The sequence below is a fragment of the Podarcis melisellensis genome, assembly GCF_964234715.1.
Source record: "Podarcis melisellensis genome assembly, chromosome: 3".
Classification (NCBI taxonomy): Eukaryota; Metazoa; Chordata; class Lepidosauria; order Squamata; family Lacertidae; genus Podarcis; species Podarcis melisellensis.
In genome coordinates, this window is record NC_138530.1 from 83615940 (window position 1) to 83633070 (window position 17131).

Consider the following 17131-nt stretch of genomic DNA (forward strand, 5'->3'; position numbering starts at 1 on the left):
CTGAAGAAGTTTAAACTTATATGCCCAACCTGGCATCATGATGGGGAGGAAAATGCTCTCCTTCTTCTCTGCTGATCTGTAAGAGCGGCATTACCACAGAGGCAATGCCACTCTTGGGCCAAAAAAAGGGCTTCTCACTAGCCCAGATGATCATGAGAACTAAGCAGACACAAATTACTCTCTGTCAGGCTATTACTGTAAAACAAGGCCCATAGGTTATTAGTGTAACTTGTAGCCTGACCCTCTGTATAGTGGAAATCAGTCCCAAGTCAGTTCACATGGGATTGGCGTGTTATTTTAATTGAGTAATTAACTAAAAGTTTGCAATCGGACAGTGTTTGTGTGGCATGTGTTTATGCACAAGAGATTTTTTCCCCTAACATTTTTGTTCAAAAATTCCCCAAAATACCAGTTGTTATTGCTGCTTAAAGCTGCCTGCATTTGCCAACTGACAAATCCAGTGTTGTGAGGGGGGTGGGAGAGGATGTCCTTTCCTTGCTATACCTCCCACCTTTTCTCTTGCATAAACATCTTGTGTGCCTGAAACTGATCATTCCAAACTGGAAAAGTCCTCTGGGCCTCCAGGCCACCCGCGGCCTTAGGCATTGGATTAGCACTTGAATTGTCAGCTAAGGAATGTCACTGAGGCCTACAGAGTGGGAAGACTGATGCATTGAAAGACATTTTGTCTGCAATGCTTGGCTGAAGCACCTACAAAAGCAGAACTTCCTAATTATTCCTGCAGATACTTTTTCTGCAGCCAACAGCCTGATTAGAAACCGACGGAGAAGACGGGCGGTTGCACAGGTTGGGTTAAGATGCTCTCTTGGCTCCATTTTATTTTCTATTGCAGTGGAAGCTTGGCGTTCTTTTTGTTTTGTTTCGTTTTAGGTCTGCTGTCCAAAGGCGTTTTTGCTCCAAGAGCAAACTGTGTTATAGTGTTGTCTTCAAAGATTTACAGACCAGGAGCCTAAAATGGTTGTCGCAACAGACCATGTAAAACAGATTAGCTACTTGTCAAAACAGCTTTCAATTAGCCTTTTAACACACATGATTAAAGTAGTTTGAGGTAAAATAAAAAAAGAAAGAACAGGTGCTTCCTGTTACTCCTCTAAAGATGCTGCAATCCTAAACATGCTTGCTAGGAAATATACCCCCACTGAACTCAACCAGAATGACAATGAGCAGTAAAGATCAGTAGCAAGGAAGCATACTTAAAATAATGCAACTTTTGCTTTTTGCGACATCTTAACTTTTTGGGAACCGATTGGCGATAATCTATTGGCTGCTTCAAATGCATGCTTAGCTGCTACCATTGTCACGACAGACAACAAAGAGCTAGTCTGGATTTATATTTGCACCAGGCAAGTATCCGGGTGCCAGAATGTCAAACTTGGGTGCACACACAGATATCATGTACTTGGCATACATTGTAGATGGGCAGGATTTAAGAGTTAGCAGTTAGAATGTTAGACTAAGCTAAGGCAATGAGTCTCTAAATCCCTGCTCAACTATGAAGCTCACCAGGAGACCTTGGACCAGCAATATCACTCCCCTTAAATCTTTCCACACAGGAAACCTTTAGTTACTTGAAAGAAGAGTGGGATGAAAAGGTCAGGAAACAAAACATATAAATGATGAGTAGGTATAAGATTTATATAACAAGTTCTGATAGTACAAGCCTATGCATCCTTATTTAGAAATAAGACTCCGACTGTACCTCTTGGCTATAACTGCTAATATTCAATTTCAAAGGTAATATATTACTGGAGGGTAGCAGCAGTGAGTGGCTAGATTTTGCTCTAGTTGTGACCTTCACAAGGTAGGGGGCATCTTGGAGGAAGAGCACTGGATTAAATAATCCCTTGATGTGATCCAGCATAGGCTGTTTTGTGACTAAAAAATACTTTAAAGGGACTTAGAAGCAGCAACCAGTGCATAATGTAGCAGATTGACATATGACATATGATAGGAAGAACTCATATTACAGCAGTTCTGAGAGAATTGCACTTTTTGATTCTGCGCTCAGTTCAAGGTCTTGTCTTGGACATATAAAGCCATTAGTGACTTGAGTCCCATATACCTGAAAAATTGCATCACCACCCCACATTTGTAAACCAGCCTGGGAATTAGATTTGATTTTGTTGGTGATTCTGCTACCCTCAGAGGTCTCTGATACAGCAGCATGTGATGACAGCGCCTTCTCAGTGGTGGCTCTGAGACTATGGAATTTTCTGCCACTGGATGTGCACCCAGCTTCAAGTTTGGGTTATTCAGAAGACATGCAAAGGTGGCCATTTTTGCCCTTTTGGAAACATTTAATTACTCTTCACCTTTTGATAATTATTTAACTTATTTTTAGCGATTCATTATTCATCTGTTGTGCTTTAGTGTTTTATTGTGATGTAATGCACCCTGGGACTTTTGTTGAAGGGTGGGTAACAAATGTATCTAATAAAATTATATATATATACACACATAAGAATAATGAAGAATAAGTTTTGGTTCATTCTTAATGTGTGCTTGAGAACATACAGCCGTGTTATTTCACTCTGACTGCAATCATTTTAATATCTTCATATTCATGAACTTATTAAATAGAGAAGGCAAAATATGTTATCCCACAGAGTCATCCCAAAGTAAATTTCATGGCTTTCGTCCACATTAGTGATGCTGGGAATATTACAGGGGAACAGCTGAAATTACCAGCAGTAATTGTCTTTCTTCTCAATACATTTCAGTCTCTGGATTTTTCAGGGGCAGGGGGAACGAATCTCGACTGCAATAAGGCAGTTGGAACTGCTCACTCACTTGAGAGTAATTGTCTTCTACTTCTAGATTCTTACCAAGTCAGGGCAGCACAGCCACTCAGAGAGGTCACAGAGCCATTCTCTAACTTAACGCTCTGTGATCCTAGAGCTGGGGGAATGTCAACTATTGAATTATCTCCTGGGATGCCATTGTTAGGGATCCAGCCCATGACACGTAACAAGTACACAACAATGCTCCTTTGAGGAAGGCTGTAGCTTAGTGGTACACCTTCTACCTTGCATGCAGAAAATCCCAGGTTGAATTCCCAGCATCTCCAAGCAGGGCTGGAAATGTGCTTGAAACCCTGGAGAGACACCACCAATCAGTGTTGACTATACTGTGCTAAATGAACCAATGGCCTGACTTGATATAAAGCAGCTGCCTATATTCCTCACATAAATGAAAGCATTTTTAAAAAATACATTTTATCTACCATATCCCAATCAGGGAGTGTAAACAAAAACGTTGGTGCACATTAACTGGAGGCCAGGAACTAACATTCCTGGAAGAAGCAAGGCTTTTAAACTCAAGCTTTTAAACTCAAGTCTAGGAACATCATTCACAACCATTCATGCCCTCCCAACTGCCCCAAAGACACCAGGATCGTCACGAAAACCCTTAAGCCATTGTGGCTTCTCACGTTTTTCAGGCAGAATCCCAAATTCCCAAGGGGGCCTTCACTTCAGTACAGCATTTCAACATGGAAGCTCAGATCTGTGCGTCCCTCTAACACGTCTTAGATCCATAGCTGTCAAGGGTTCCCTTTATAAAAGGGAAATTCCCTTATTCCAAATAGGATTCCTCACAAGAAAAGGGAAAAGTTGACAGCTATGCTTAGATCTATGCTTCCCGCTTGCTTTCCGCCACTCAATAGGACGCCCCCTCCTGTTTTTATGAAAACAAGATCCAAGTCACTTGAATGCCCCTAGGAAAGTTTTTTTGCTGTTTTCCTGCACCTCAGCTGGTTGGCCTCTCATAAAGAAAGAGGTGAGTGGAGGAGCGAAGGGGGTGGGTCCTGCCTGCAAGGCCACTGCCATGGCTGAACCTTTCCCTATTTTCATCTGAGGAATGTTGGAGGCTATGCCCATTATTATAGGCCAGAAACAGTAAATTAATATGGTGAGGTCCATTTGCAAACATTGCAGCTGGATCAATGTGGAACTCAAGGTACTGGATGAGTGTCAACCAAAGGAAAGGGGGAAATAAGCAGAAATTGTGCACTGAAAATCCAAAACAAAGAAGAAATGCTTTTTTTATTATTTTCCACTGAATTAAACACAGCTGCATAGCCAAAACAGCACAAACAGGATCATATTTGTGGATGAATTTTGAGACCCAAAAATGTCTTTAAAAAACTATTTGTTCTTTATTTTGCTCAGGGCAAATCATCACAGTGTGGTTTTTCTATTTTATACAACTGTTGGGCATCTTTCTGTATATTATGAAATCTTGTACCGCAATATAAATTATTTTTATGATGTATTTTTAATATAATGCTATTAGTGTTCAGGGCACTTTAGAGGGCATAAGAGGACAGGTTCCTATGCAGAAGGCTTTGGAAAAACCTGGAGAAATTCTTCCAAATTTTCAGAACTGACGTTTTTGAACTGCTCTTTGACTTGCACAGTCTCCCTGTATTTAAAACCTGCCTGGTCAATGAAGTTCTGCAAATGAAAACTTTCTCCATCACTGCACCTAGGTTACGGCAGAAACAAATGTTCTCCTCACATACTGGAAGTAGTCTTGTCAGAAGGCACAGGAGCCCTGACAGAAAGAAAAACATGGCAACACTATCCACAAGTAGCACCTTGAGTCTAAGTATGTTTAAAGAAGGGGGATTCAGGTTTTAATTATTGTGTGGTGCAATTTGCAATGCATAGAGCAGGAAATGGTACCTACAAGAACCCCATTTTCTACAGAAATAGAGTCCTGAACACTCTGCCATGCATACTTTGTGTGGCAGGTGCTCACATGTAGAAGGAAGAGTGGGGACCACACTGCTGGCCCTTCTCCTGACATCATGCAACCAAGCTAACCACACCACCATAAGTCCCTAGGAGCCAACTCCTAGGGGCCATGGGGTCTTTGTCGTTCCCCCCAGTAAAATATTTGAGGCGGCTAGGGGCCCTAAATGTTGATGGGCATGGCCACTCAAATGATGTGAGTGCACAGCATCATGCGATTGATTATGCAGGGTGGGGCTTGTGTGGGCCCCCCCAATATTTTATTCAAGCTGGCAGCCCCTGCTGATGTCTTCATGTTGAGTGCAAACATCCAAAGAGGAACTTGTGCAAGCGAGTTCATGGAGCAGTTGCTAATCTGTAGCTACTCCAAAGGAACAGGAGGACACCCATGCAGTTGTGATCCAGAGGCCTTCTGGTGTATATTTGGGGGAGGCTAGCTCCTCCACATGATGTTGGAGGTGAGGCCAGTGGTGTGGTCTTGCTTGTGGTTCTACACATGGGCACACTTCACACAAGTAGCACATGCAGAGGGTTCTGTTCTCCGTTACATCTTGTCATCCTAGAAGTGAGTTTGGTGAAAATTATTGACTGCAACCTGAGCCCATTCCAGAGAACTTAAATATAAAAACAGTGAGTTGGGTGGGCTGTAGCCACTCTCAAGAAATGTCTTATGGTCTCAATTTGTGGCTTATATTTCTTAATAATCATGTTTATGTAAAACATATTTTTAAAATACAAAGCACTGTTTTAACTGGGAAAAGAGTTCACTTGGTTTATTTTTAGCCTCACATTGCAAAAGGGTTCTTGCGTTGACTGAGAAAACCCAATGGACTGGTGACCACAAAGAACAATGACAAATAAAGCAATTCATCTGCAGGCACCCCCAGTTGCTTGTTGTGGATTCCCATTGTTTGCAAATATTCTTGCTTTGGAAAAGAGAAAGTGCATTTATAGAGACCCCTGAGCACAAGATACTCTAATGCATCAAGTTGTTTACATTACTCATGTTTCAAAAGGAAGCCTTGATATGTTCCCTGCATGTAGGTCAATTCATGCAGTGGTTACAGGATGCCTCCTTCAATGTTTTACTACGCAGCACTTGTAACAATTCTGCATAATGTTGCACGCACATAGAATCATAGAACTGTACAGTTGAAAGGGACCACAAGGGTCATCAAGTCCAACCCCCTGCAATACAGGAATCTTTTGCCCAATGTGGGACTTGAACCCACGACCCCGAGATTGAGCTATAGGGACGTGGGTGGCACTGTGGCCTAAACCACTGAGCCTCTTGGGCTTGCCAATCAGAAGGTTGGCGGTTCGAATCCCCGCGACGGGGTGAGGTCCTGTTGCTCTGTCCCTGCTCCTGCCAACCTAGCAGTTCGAAAGCACACCAAAAGTGCAAGTAGATAAATAGATACCGCTCCAGTGGGAAGGTAAACAGCATTTCTGTGCACTACTCTGGTTTTGGTGTTCCGTTCTACCAGAAACGGCTTAGTCATGCTGGCCACATGACTCAGAAAAACTGTGTGCGGACAAACACCTGCTCCTTTGGCCTGTAAAGTGAGATGAGTGCCACAACCCCAGAGTTGTCTGCGACTGGACTTAACCATCAAGGGTCCTTTACCTTTTTATGCTCTCTATATTATCAAAGCTGGTACAATAAGACTGTACCAGCTTTTTGTACTGACCAGTACAGTGTAGTGGTTAGAGTGTCAGACTAGGACAGAGTTCAAACCTCTGCAAACAGACCACAATACCAATTATATCATTCCAAGAATCTGCAAGATTATTGCTCAACCATAACTGTGCTCTCTATGTCTGATGTGGAGTACTGATTCACCATTCAGCATAACAACCATGAATGTGCAGTTCCTCATATTCAAGCTGTGAGTATGCCTGATTGCAAAAAGTTCAAGAAGTGCATTCACCCACGTGCTACTCAAGAAAGAATGGTTGATAAAAAGCTCTTTTGCAAAGTAGGGGGACCAAAAAAGCCATTGCAACTTCCATCAGATGCCTTCAAACTGAAAACATGATTGGTTGAAAGAGTCCAGGAAATTCATTTACGAAAGCATTCCCAAGTAAGCAAGTGTGGAACATCTGAATCAAATTCCATTATGGTTTCCAAATGTCTGCCTCATAAGCGAGAAATATCGAGGTTTCAAGACCCCCCTCTTTCATGGAAATGACTATTTCCCCTAATTTAACAACATTTAACAATATTTTCAGAATGAAATCATTCTCATTAAAAACATTCTATGGTGACCCAAACAAAGCAATGTCACATGTTCACAACGAATCATTCCAGTTCTATGTATGGAATAAACTCTGTAATACTTAATAAAATTATACATTGTATGACTGTCAAAGCAGGTAATGCGGAAAATCGGTGACCAGATCTGCAATCAGTGAAGCCCTAGTTCAGGGGTCTTGGGTTCAGTAGATCCCAAGTTGCTAGGCTCAGGCTCAGTGGTGTCAGGTCCAGATCCAGCACTTCTACAAGTCATGCTGTTGTGTTTTCCCTGTTGCCCTCCTTCTAAAATACCAACAATGAAACAAGCAGGTCCACAGTAATATACAACTGGTCAAAAAGTGCAAAATTAAAACAGTTAAAAACAAGCTCATTGGTACGAAATAATCAACACCAATGTTAAACCACTGAAAAACCAATGAATTACATTAATAAATGGGAAAATGCAGTTAAAAAGTTCATTTTGAAAAGGCAAATGATACTTGGTAGCACAATGGTAGCTGTGACCCCCAGTTTTCAGAACCTTATGCCCTACATGTTCTCACAGAATAAAAGAGAGTGACTTTATCCCTGCCACATCTTCACCCAACCCACCGCTGAACATGGCCATTCAATGTTCACAAGCCTGTTTTCTCCAAAAATGTGTAGCAATAAAATATTATGAATTCATCTAATGGTCTGAACCCCTAGAACATACTTTTAAAATTTATGTGCTTGGGAAGAAGTGTAGATACAACCTCTGATGCTTTCTCTCACATGGAAAATGTATTTAGAGGCTAAAAATTACATCAGAACTGGGCCTTTTTGGAGGTATATAACACAGCTGGCGGGAGAGCATTACTGTTGCCACACAGGTGCTAAGAAGAAGCAGCAGCAAAACCCTGAGAACTGACCACCATCCATCTGCAAGCTGCAAAGCAAACTATCGGTCCCCAGTGGGCTTCTGTAATTCCTGTATTCCCAGGTTTGAGGGTGGAAAAATAGATGCTCTAATTAAGTCCAGCTTTGCTTCAAATGCCGCAGTGTAATTAAGCCAGGAATCCTCTCTTCTTTGCCCCAAATAGCTGTCTTCTGGCTCCTGTCTGTTTCTGAATGGCAGGCCAGGGCCAAATCTAAAAGTGAGCCCATTATATTTTTGAACAGCACACACAGCATTTGTTGAAAAACGAAAAGCAAGCCAACAATTGTGTTAGGTTGTTTTTAGTTTAGTTTAATCTGTGTCTCTTCCACTTGCTGCTCTCCCGGCAGAAGGTGGAGTAGCCAGACAAGGAGCGGAGTGGAAAGAAATGGCTTTGTATTTTTTTAAAAAAAATCATAATATTTAAAGACACTGCAGATGCAGAGGCAACTCGTTACCAGCTGATTTGATTAAAACTCGTTATTTTTCGTAATAAAGACCAAATAGGACAATGAAACAATCTCTGTGCCACATTCCTTTGCAAACTTATTTCCATAATCACAGTTCAGTTACACTGACAAGCAATAAAACGGAGGAAAACTATAATTTTGAAATATTGAAGCTGCAAGACAACACCAAACATTCGCCATCCCGCAAACAGCTTAAAAACAGCTAATCAAAAACAGATTAATAACTAATTAAAACATAATGTTTAAGGCAGATTCTAGCATCCTTAAAGAGTCTCAACTTGCAAGGTTCTTTTATAGGCTGGGTTCACACATGCCTATGCTCAGTACCCAGTGACTGCACCATCACGTTAAGACTTGTGTTTTCTGAAGCACCTTTCTGGGTTTCTGTGGAGTCAGATTGCACATTTGGCCACAAACCAACAAGAGATGAGTAACTGTGATAATGAGGCATCACGAGTGAATCAGAAGCTGTTGTCTATTTTAGCTTCTTTTCCCTTGATGCTCTCTCTGTGGCATACTGTGAGTTTTCTGAACCTATACAGTGGTACCTCGGGTTACACACGCTTCAGGTTACAGACTCTGCTAACCCAGAAATAGTGCTTCAGGTTAAGAACTTTGCTTCAGGATGAGAACAGAAATCGTGCTCTGGCGGCGTGGCAGCAGCAGCAGGAGGCCCCATTAGCTAAAGTGGTGCTTCAGGTTAAGAACAATTTCAGGTTAAGAACGGACTTCCGGAACAAATTAAGTACTTAACCCGAGGTACCACTGTACATTTCTTCCTCTCATAACGGGTAGGGTTTTTTCCAGGGGTTTTGGAGTTTGTTTTGTTAGCTTCTTGCAAAATAGGCTAGTGTAGGCTAACTAGTACAGACAGAACTTTCTCACAGTCAGAAAGTGTTTAGCTGGAATCTCCTTTCTTGTAATGTGTAGCCACTGGTTCAAGTCCTATCCTCCAGAACAGGAGAAAACAAGCTTGTTCCTGCTTTCATTTGACAGCCCTTGAGATATTTGAAAATGGCTACCGTATCTCCTTGCAGTCTCCTCTTTTCCAGGCTAACTCATAGTTGCTATTAATCCCTGGGCTGGAGGGAAATAGGTACACCTATTGTTCCTGTTTTTCCCTCTTTCACAGCTAGCCTTATGTGGCACAGACAACTTATGTAAGTTAAGGAAATGGCAAGGATAGAAATAACCTCCTCTCCTTCTGTACTTTGGCCCAAATCCAGGCAATCCAATCATGCTCTCCCGTGTCACCTCTGATTTGGCCCCAACTCTAGCATGACATTGAAATAGGTCCTGCCTCAAAATAAGCCATGATTGTAGGTGAAAATTGAGCCTCTATGGATATGTGTGTAGCAAGCTCATGGGAAAGCTACTGCAAGACATGGATGAGACATTTGCTTTTGCTACGTTGTCCACAAAACATTCCAGCATTCCAGCTTCATTTACTCAGCTGTAAGCCATAGCGGAGAAACAGAGCCCATGAGCTGACTTGCCTCGTTTCTCGTCAGTGCTAATGTTTCCATATGTCCCAGCTTATGTAAGAATTTAACCCTGATATCCATGCTAGATAGAACCAGGAATACAGATTTTACAGCTCAAAGCTAGAGCTGCTTCATCTGCTGGACTGGGCTCGAGGGAGTGTTGATAAAGACTTTGGAACTCAGAAGAATGCCAGGTTCTTAAGAAGGTCAACTGACATTAGACAATTTAGGTTATGTCATAGGATACTAAAATTGTGATAGGCTTTCAAGGGTCATCACAACCCCCTGAGTCAGGAAAGATGTAGTAAAGCTCAAGATTAAATAACTGCCCAATGGCAGATGTTTATCCAACCTATTCTGTAAAATCCCGGAGGTGATGCACTCCACATCAATGTGTTTTTATGATTTGCTCCATCTCTTAGGACTAGTTCTCCCAGATAGCTGGTGCAACAGCCTCTCTTCTACAAGTAGTTCATGCATAAGGAAGACTAATCTCTTCTGCATGAGGGAGTCTACTTTGCATTGTTAATTGCACACATACTTTATGGAATGGTATGCACATCAAAATATAGGCATTCACAAGCAGGATTTTTTTTTAATCTGCCATTTGCAACTGTCCTATGCTGTTGTTGTTTTCCCTTTCCTAAATATCCTCAGCTTTAGCCTAGCAACAAACTTGAAAAATTATAATGGGTCATAGTATAATTTTAGCAGTACCTTTAGAGCAGGAGCTCAGCAGTGGAATGTCCTGGGATACTGCAATGTTCTCCCTCCTGGTTTCTCAGTATTGCCATTTCTGTGGTCAGCTTTGTATCCATTCATTATTTTCCATAGAATTCACCTGCTTGTCCTATGAAGGAAGCAGAAGGGAATCACTTGCAGGTGGTATAGTTCCCATTTGTAGGTGAGCAGGTGAATGAGTCTCTGAAGTTAAAGGTGGTGTTATTCTATTCAGGACCAGCTTTTTAAAAATAGGAGGGCCTATCCAGACATCTGGAAGTTTCGTGCGTTTTATTTCTTTTTAGCTGCTGTTGATTTTGATGAGCTTTGGAATGTTTTTAAATACCTACTTTTATGTGTGTTTTTTAATTGAGAATTTTAATGTTTTGTTGTATGTTTTCGTAAACCACTTGGGAAGTTTTCTTACCATCAAGAGATAAATACATTTTGTTAAATATGAATAAACAAATCCTGCAACAGCTTTGCCTGGGTAGATGTAGCTACAGACATCTGGATTTGTTGCAGAGCCTGGTCCCTGTGTTGTGTTGTTATGTCTCTGTTGTATGGCCAGTTGTTGCTGCTAGTGCACTGCTGTTTTACATTAGGGGCTGCCTGTAAGCAGGGACAGAACTACCACTCAAGACCAGAAAGGAAATATGGTTCAGGATCAGCTATGGATTGTAGCTAATACGATCGTAGCTAATGGAATTGTATTCACTGAAAGTTATAGGTGACACAAGTGGTATATTCTGTCACATCCATAGGAGATTATTCCTACATACTTGTTGATTGTTGCCTTTTTACTTCATTGAGTAAAGGAATGCCTGATGAAAATCTTGCATGTGAGGCCCTGTCCAAGAAACTAGAATAAACAGTTGTATCTTAGGGTTTGGCCATAGGCAACGGCTCTTGTTATACTTTCTAGAATGCTAGAGGCATCTCAGTGTGTATATGGTGCTGATTCTATATTCATTGTGCATAAGTTGCTGCTTATCAGTCCAATGTGCAGATGCATATTGATGTCCAAAAAGTGAATTGTTGCATGGACTGGTCCAGGCTGAAGTTGGTGGTGAAGTGGTAGTTGTTGACGTCCTTCCGGAATTTCTCAAATATTTCCTAATCCTATGTTCCATGTTACTAAGATGTCATCTATAAATTTCAGGCAGAGGAAAGGGTTTGGGCAGCAGCAGAGGAAGCATTAGTCTAGCCTAACCTAACAAGAAGGTGCACAGAACTGAAGTGTCTAGCAGCATAAATATGTGAAGTCTAGTGAATCACAGTCTGATCATGAGTCAGTAAGGCTTCCCCCTACCCTATCCTCTTTTTAATGCATCACATTTGTGACTGCTGGGTTTTATTCATGGTGCTTAGACACAGTCCTCATAACTCAGTAAAAGCATTCTGCCTTCCAAGCCTGTCCTCACAGCTGTTTCCATGTCCTTCCTGTTTGGTTACACACATGTCGAAACACCGATTTTACATTGGGGAATAATTTGATTCAAACCGATACAAGTAAACTAGAGCAATGCTCCCATACTTCAACAAGAAGCAGACATTTATTTTCTGTTGAATGAGTATAAATTGACCAAAGAGTGACAACAATATTGTTTTGCAAGAACATGAGTTTTCTATAATAATGCTCCAAATACCTGGAAGTTTGCTCTGGACGGGGCAGGGGAGATGCCACTGGAAAGCCAAGAGGGAATGAAGGCAATTGGCTTTGTTTGGAGAATTTGCAACTTTTCACTTGCAAGAAAGGCCCCCCAAATGCCTCTTCTCTGTAGGAACTGCTTAGGGCAGAGACTGGGAACCTGTGGCCCTCCAGATGTTGTTGGAGATCAGTTCCCATCAGCTCCAGTCAGCACAGCCAATGATCAGAGATGATGGGAGGTGATGTTTGAGTACATTTGGGGTGGGGGTCATGCATTCCCCATCCTTCATACAGAAGACTATCACTGCTTTAGGGCAGCCAATTTAAACATGTTTAAGCCCCATTCATTTCAAAAGGTGAAAGCTGAGCATATGCTTACCTCTCCCATTGAACTCAACATGTTTTTAAAAATAGATTTAGCTGAATCTTCTTGGTTGAAAAATCCAACAAGGGCAAAGCTCAGAATCATGTTTGAGACAGAGGGAGACGTTGTGGCATGTCTACATCCATTGCTTGTTTTCACACACAACTGAAAACCCCTTGTATAATCACAAGCTGAAATAGCATAGCCAAAAACTGGCATCACTGATGCACTGGTGACCCTTACATCTTATTTCTAAGCTACCTGCTCTATACTCCTCCACACCACTTAATGGCCTCTCTTGGATATCGCGCCCATGTGCCAATATGACTGCCATTGTATCAGTTTCTATCTGCATATTATCTTCACAAATGTCCTGCAATGGTGTGTTGAAGAAGACAAACCATGAACTGACATCTGGCATAGCACTAAACCATACCATACGCCTCCTACTAATTTGATTATTTGCACCCTGCCTTCTGCAGCAGGAGTAAGGTAGGAATGTAGCACCTGTGATTTCAGCTCCTTGTATCACCAAGATGTTTCATTCACATTTAACCATGATTTATTTTAACTATGGTTTAAAGTGATACGCAACCCAGACCTATCATAACAGACTAAAATAGTATTATGAGTTGTGGAGGTTAAGCTGAAAGCCTAGGGGCCCTTCTAATTCTTGGAATAGCCCAGCTAGCTTCCCGGTGAGATAAAGGGTCATTAAGGGAACAAAGGAGGGCGCTCTGTACAAGATACCAAATGGGTGGGGACCCGCCCCTCAACTTGAGGTAGTTAGAAGGACAAAGGCAGATTTGAGGGCAAAAATTTAGCACTGTTTATATTTTGCTCTTTGTGTCCTGAATTGCATGAATTGCTCCTTCAATCCCTGTAAAGGTAAAGGGACCCCTGACCATTAGGTCCAGTCGTGGCCGACTCTGGAGTTGCAGCGCTCATCTCGCTTTTCTGGCCAAGGGAGCCGGCGTACAGCTTCCGGGTCATGTGGCCAGCATGACTAAGCTGCTTCTGGCGAACCAGAGCAGCGCACGGAAATGACATTTACCTTCCCGCAGGAGCGGTACCTATTTATCTACTTGCACTTTGATGTGCTTTCAAACTGCTAGGTTGGCAGGAGCAGGGACCGAGCAACAGGAGCTCACCCCGTCGTGGGGATTCGAACCGCCGACCTTCTGATCAGCAAGTCCAAGGCTCTGTGATTTAACCCACATCGCCACCCGCATCCCTGTTCAATCCCTGTAGTGCCACTTAAAACACATGTGACTCCTTATTTATTGCAATGTTTTATAAGTACGTATTTTAGTCACCAGTGATTTCTTTAGTTTCCCAGTTTGGAACTTTGTGCATCATTTGTACAGCTTACAATGTTTACTGGAAGCCTTCCTTTTTGCCCAGGTCTTCCTTGACAAAGATTTGGCTGTATTTTGTTCTCACACTGTGTTTACTCAGTTATGTATTTGTGCTCTTACTTTGTAATTTAATTGCTATATGTTATTGTATTCCATAAACTGCTTAGATACTTTGAAGTGATATACAAAGATAGGATATTTTTTACTTCCCAAAGATCTATATCATGTTAAGTTTCATCCTCATGGAACAGTTGATTGTACTTCTAAACAACTGTAAATCACACCATACCATTGGTGACAGAAGCATATCTAGGCTATTTGTTTACTTTATTATTTATACTTCTTGTTAAACAAAATAAATAACTGCCCAGATACACGTCTGGAACTTTGGAATAAAGGAGATCTGAAACTTTATATGCACTTTCTCCTGCCATGAAGTTATGTAGCATCTCTACAATGGCTGTCTTAGAAACATCTGGGATAAATTTATTTAGTGCATTTAATTAGAATTATTTCTAACTTCTGGATCATCTTACACAAGCTTTAGTAACTCAGTTTGACAGGGCTTATCCCACTATGTTGCATGAACTTAAGAGGAAATGAGAAACAATCTTAAAACTATTAGATTCTGGATTTCTGCAACTGCAGAATATTTACTCCTTGTACAGCTGCATAACACTTATTAGGTCCAAGGAAGGAACAAACTTCACACCTGCACTTAATTGAAAATTTGGGGATTATTTACTTAAGCATTTATGCATAGCTCATTCTACTACTAAAAGTATGTGCTGGGCTCAAGCAGCCGGCCACTTGAATCGTCTCTTTCTGGTATCATCTGGTATTCTTAGGACCAGTGTGCAAGTGCCTTAGTGGCTTCTCATTCTCTTCAAAGCATTTGAAGCAGAAGGCAATTTGAAGTGGGGGAAAGTGATGGGGTCAAGGGGATGATTAACCTTTCTGTTTGCTGCTTCCCCCCTAACACTAACCCTCTTCCCCAGCTGATCTTCCCCTACCTTCTGACCCCTTTCAACTCTTGGCTTCCATATATTTACACAATGAAATACTGATATAGCATTTATTTGCTCGTGGAGAGACAACCACAGGAAGAGCTAATTTCATGCTATATAACCATTTACCTCCATGAATTCTGTTGTATGTTCTGTCACACTCTATTACACATTTGGTGCCAGGAAAAACATATCTGGTACTAGGAAAAATATTTGTGGTCAATACTTCTGCAGCCCACACAGATAGAAGATTACCCTTCTTGAAATCCGCACGTGCCGAGCCCTTAACCAATATATCCCACATCTGGCTGGGCTGGGGCTGGTAATCAGCTTGCTTGTAAGCTAGGTCTCCACATTATTTGATGTTAATACGGGATCACAGAATCCCCTGAGGGCTTATTGAGTTGCAATAGAGGTGATGGAAGAGAACTTTGCCAAGCTATGTCTGTGCAAGCAGGATTAAGGGGACAAGGTGCCCTCCAGCTGTGTTGAACCAGAACTCCCATCAGCCCCAGTTGGCATGTGCTGGAGAACCTCGGGTTGGGAAAAGCTTTTCCATACTAATCTTGAGGGGGTTTCAGCAATACCATTGACATGACATACGGCATACAAGCAACAGGTGAAGACTGCAGCTAGCAAACAAAGGTGTTTTTATTTTTATTTTTAAGAGACCTCTTGCACTAGTTTGTGACTTTAACCAAGGTTCTGCGACTGCCAGTCCAAAGATGGCATTGTACAGGTTTCTCCTGCTCTATGACTTTCCCAAGAGTGACTGTTGGGAACTTCTAGGATTTACCAGCCCCAAAAACATGTTGATACAGTGCTGTGAATTCCCATTTGTGGAAAACGTCACATTTTCATTAAGTTGTGCGGTGTCCTGGGCTGCTGCAGGAGGATATATATTACTATATTATTAATGGTGACAGTAGGATTTCAGGATGGTGTGACCTTTTCATCACAGTACAAATACATTAATAAAAAAAATAGGTACAACCCTTAAAACAACTTAGAATCTCAAGTTGAAATTTCTGAGTAAAGAAGAGTACTGAAAAAGTATGTGCCAGGCAAGTGTCTTTAGAGAGAGCATTCCAAAACCCACACTGCCACTTTTCTTTTACTATGGAGTAACCTAGCTAAGATAAAGATAACCTGAAAGGGCCTTGGCAGTGTTTCTAGAAGACAGCCTGATTTGCGTTCTGGTGAATGATGTTCTTCTACTGTTCCAATTAATTTCAGTGGGGGTTTCATTAAACTTTCCAGGGTACTGTTCCCAAACACTCATTTAATCAAATGAGGAGACTGGGTTAGCGTGATTTGTTCCTTGTACTCATACTGAAACATTTGAGTTAGGCAATGTGTAGAAAATAAAATGGTTCATGACTTGGTTTAATTACTTCTTTGATAGAGGAGTTAAACTGATTCATAAATCAGGACTCCTCTTTTTTATAAATCAATAAAGGTATTAGCTCATAACTGGCCTTCTGTGAAGCACGCCACTTTTGAATGAGTTGTTGGCTATAATTTCTTTGAAATATACTCAACAGACTTCATTCGGGATCCCTTGCTAAATGTCATCCAGCCCATTATTCCATCAGTCCCATTATTTACTTTACTGCTGACTGAAACGTGAGTTTAAAAAGAATAAATCACAGGAGCACACGTGTCTTGGCAATGAACTAAACTCACACCCAACCAGTCGTACATGGCATTTCTAACTGCCTCTTAAAGCACACATCTTAGATGTGCATCTGTCAAATCCAGAGTTTCCAAAAAGAGAATAAATAAAATAATTGGCAGTCCAAAATGCCTGCCTCCAACACCATTATCACACTGCATTTTGCTTTTAGTAGAGTGGAGCTGTTGTGAGTAAACCCCAGCCTACGCACACATTTGCCCGTAAAGGACTTGTTTGCATTTTCAAAATGTTCAGTGAGCACAATAGCTGACATGAATCGATGTTCTGGTGTTTTATTCTTAAATATGAATTTTGTCAGCAGATATAAAATCCAGCAATCATGGTGTCTGCAAGGTCAGATAGAGGTTTAGTTGAGGGCACACTAAACCTACATACATAAAACTGGGTAAACAGTCATAACCTATTCTTGGGAGACCCTGGGGTGCATAGTTCTTTGGAGAAGGGTGTCTAACAG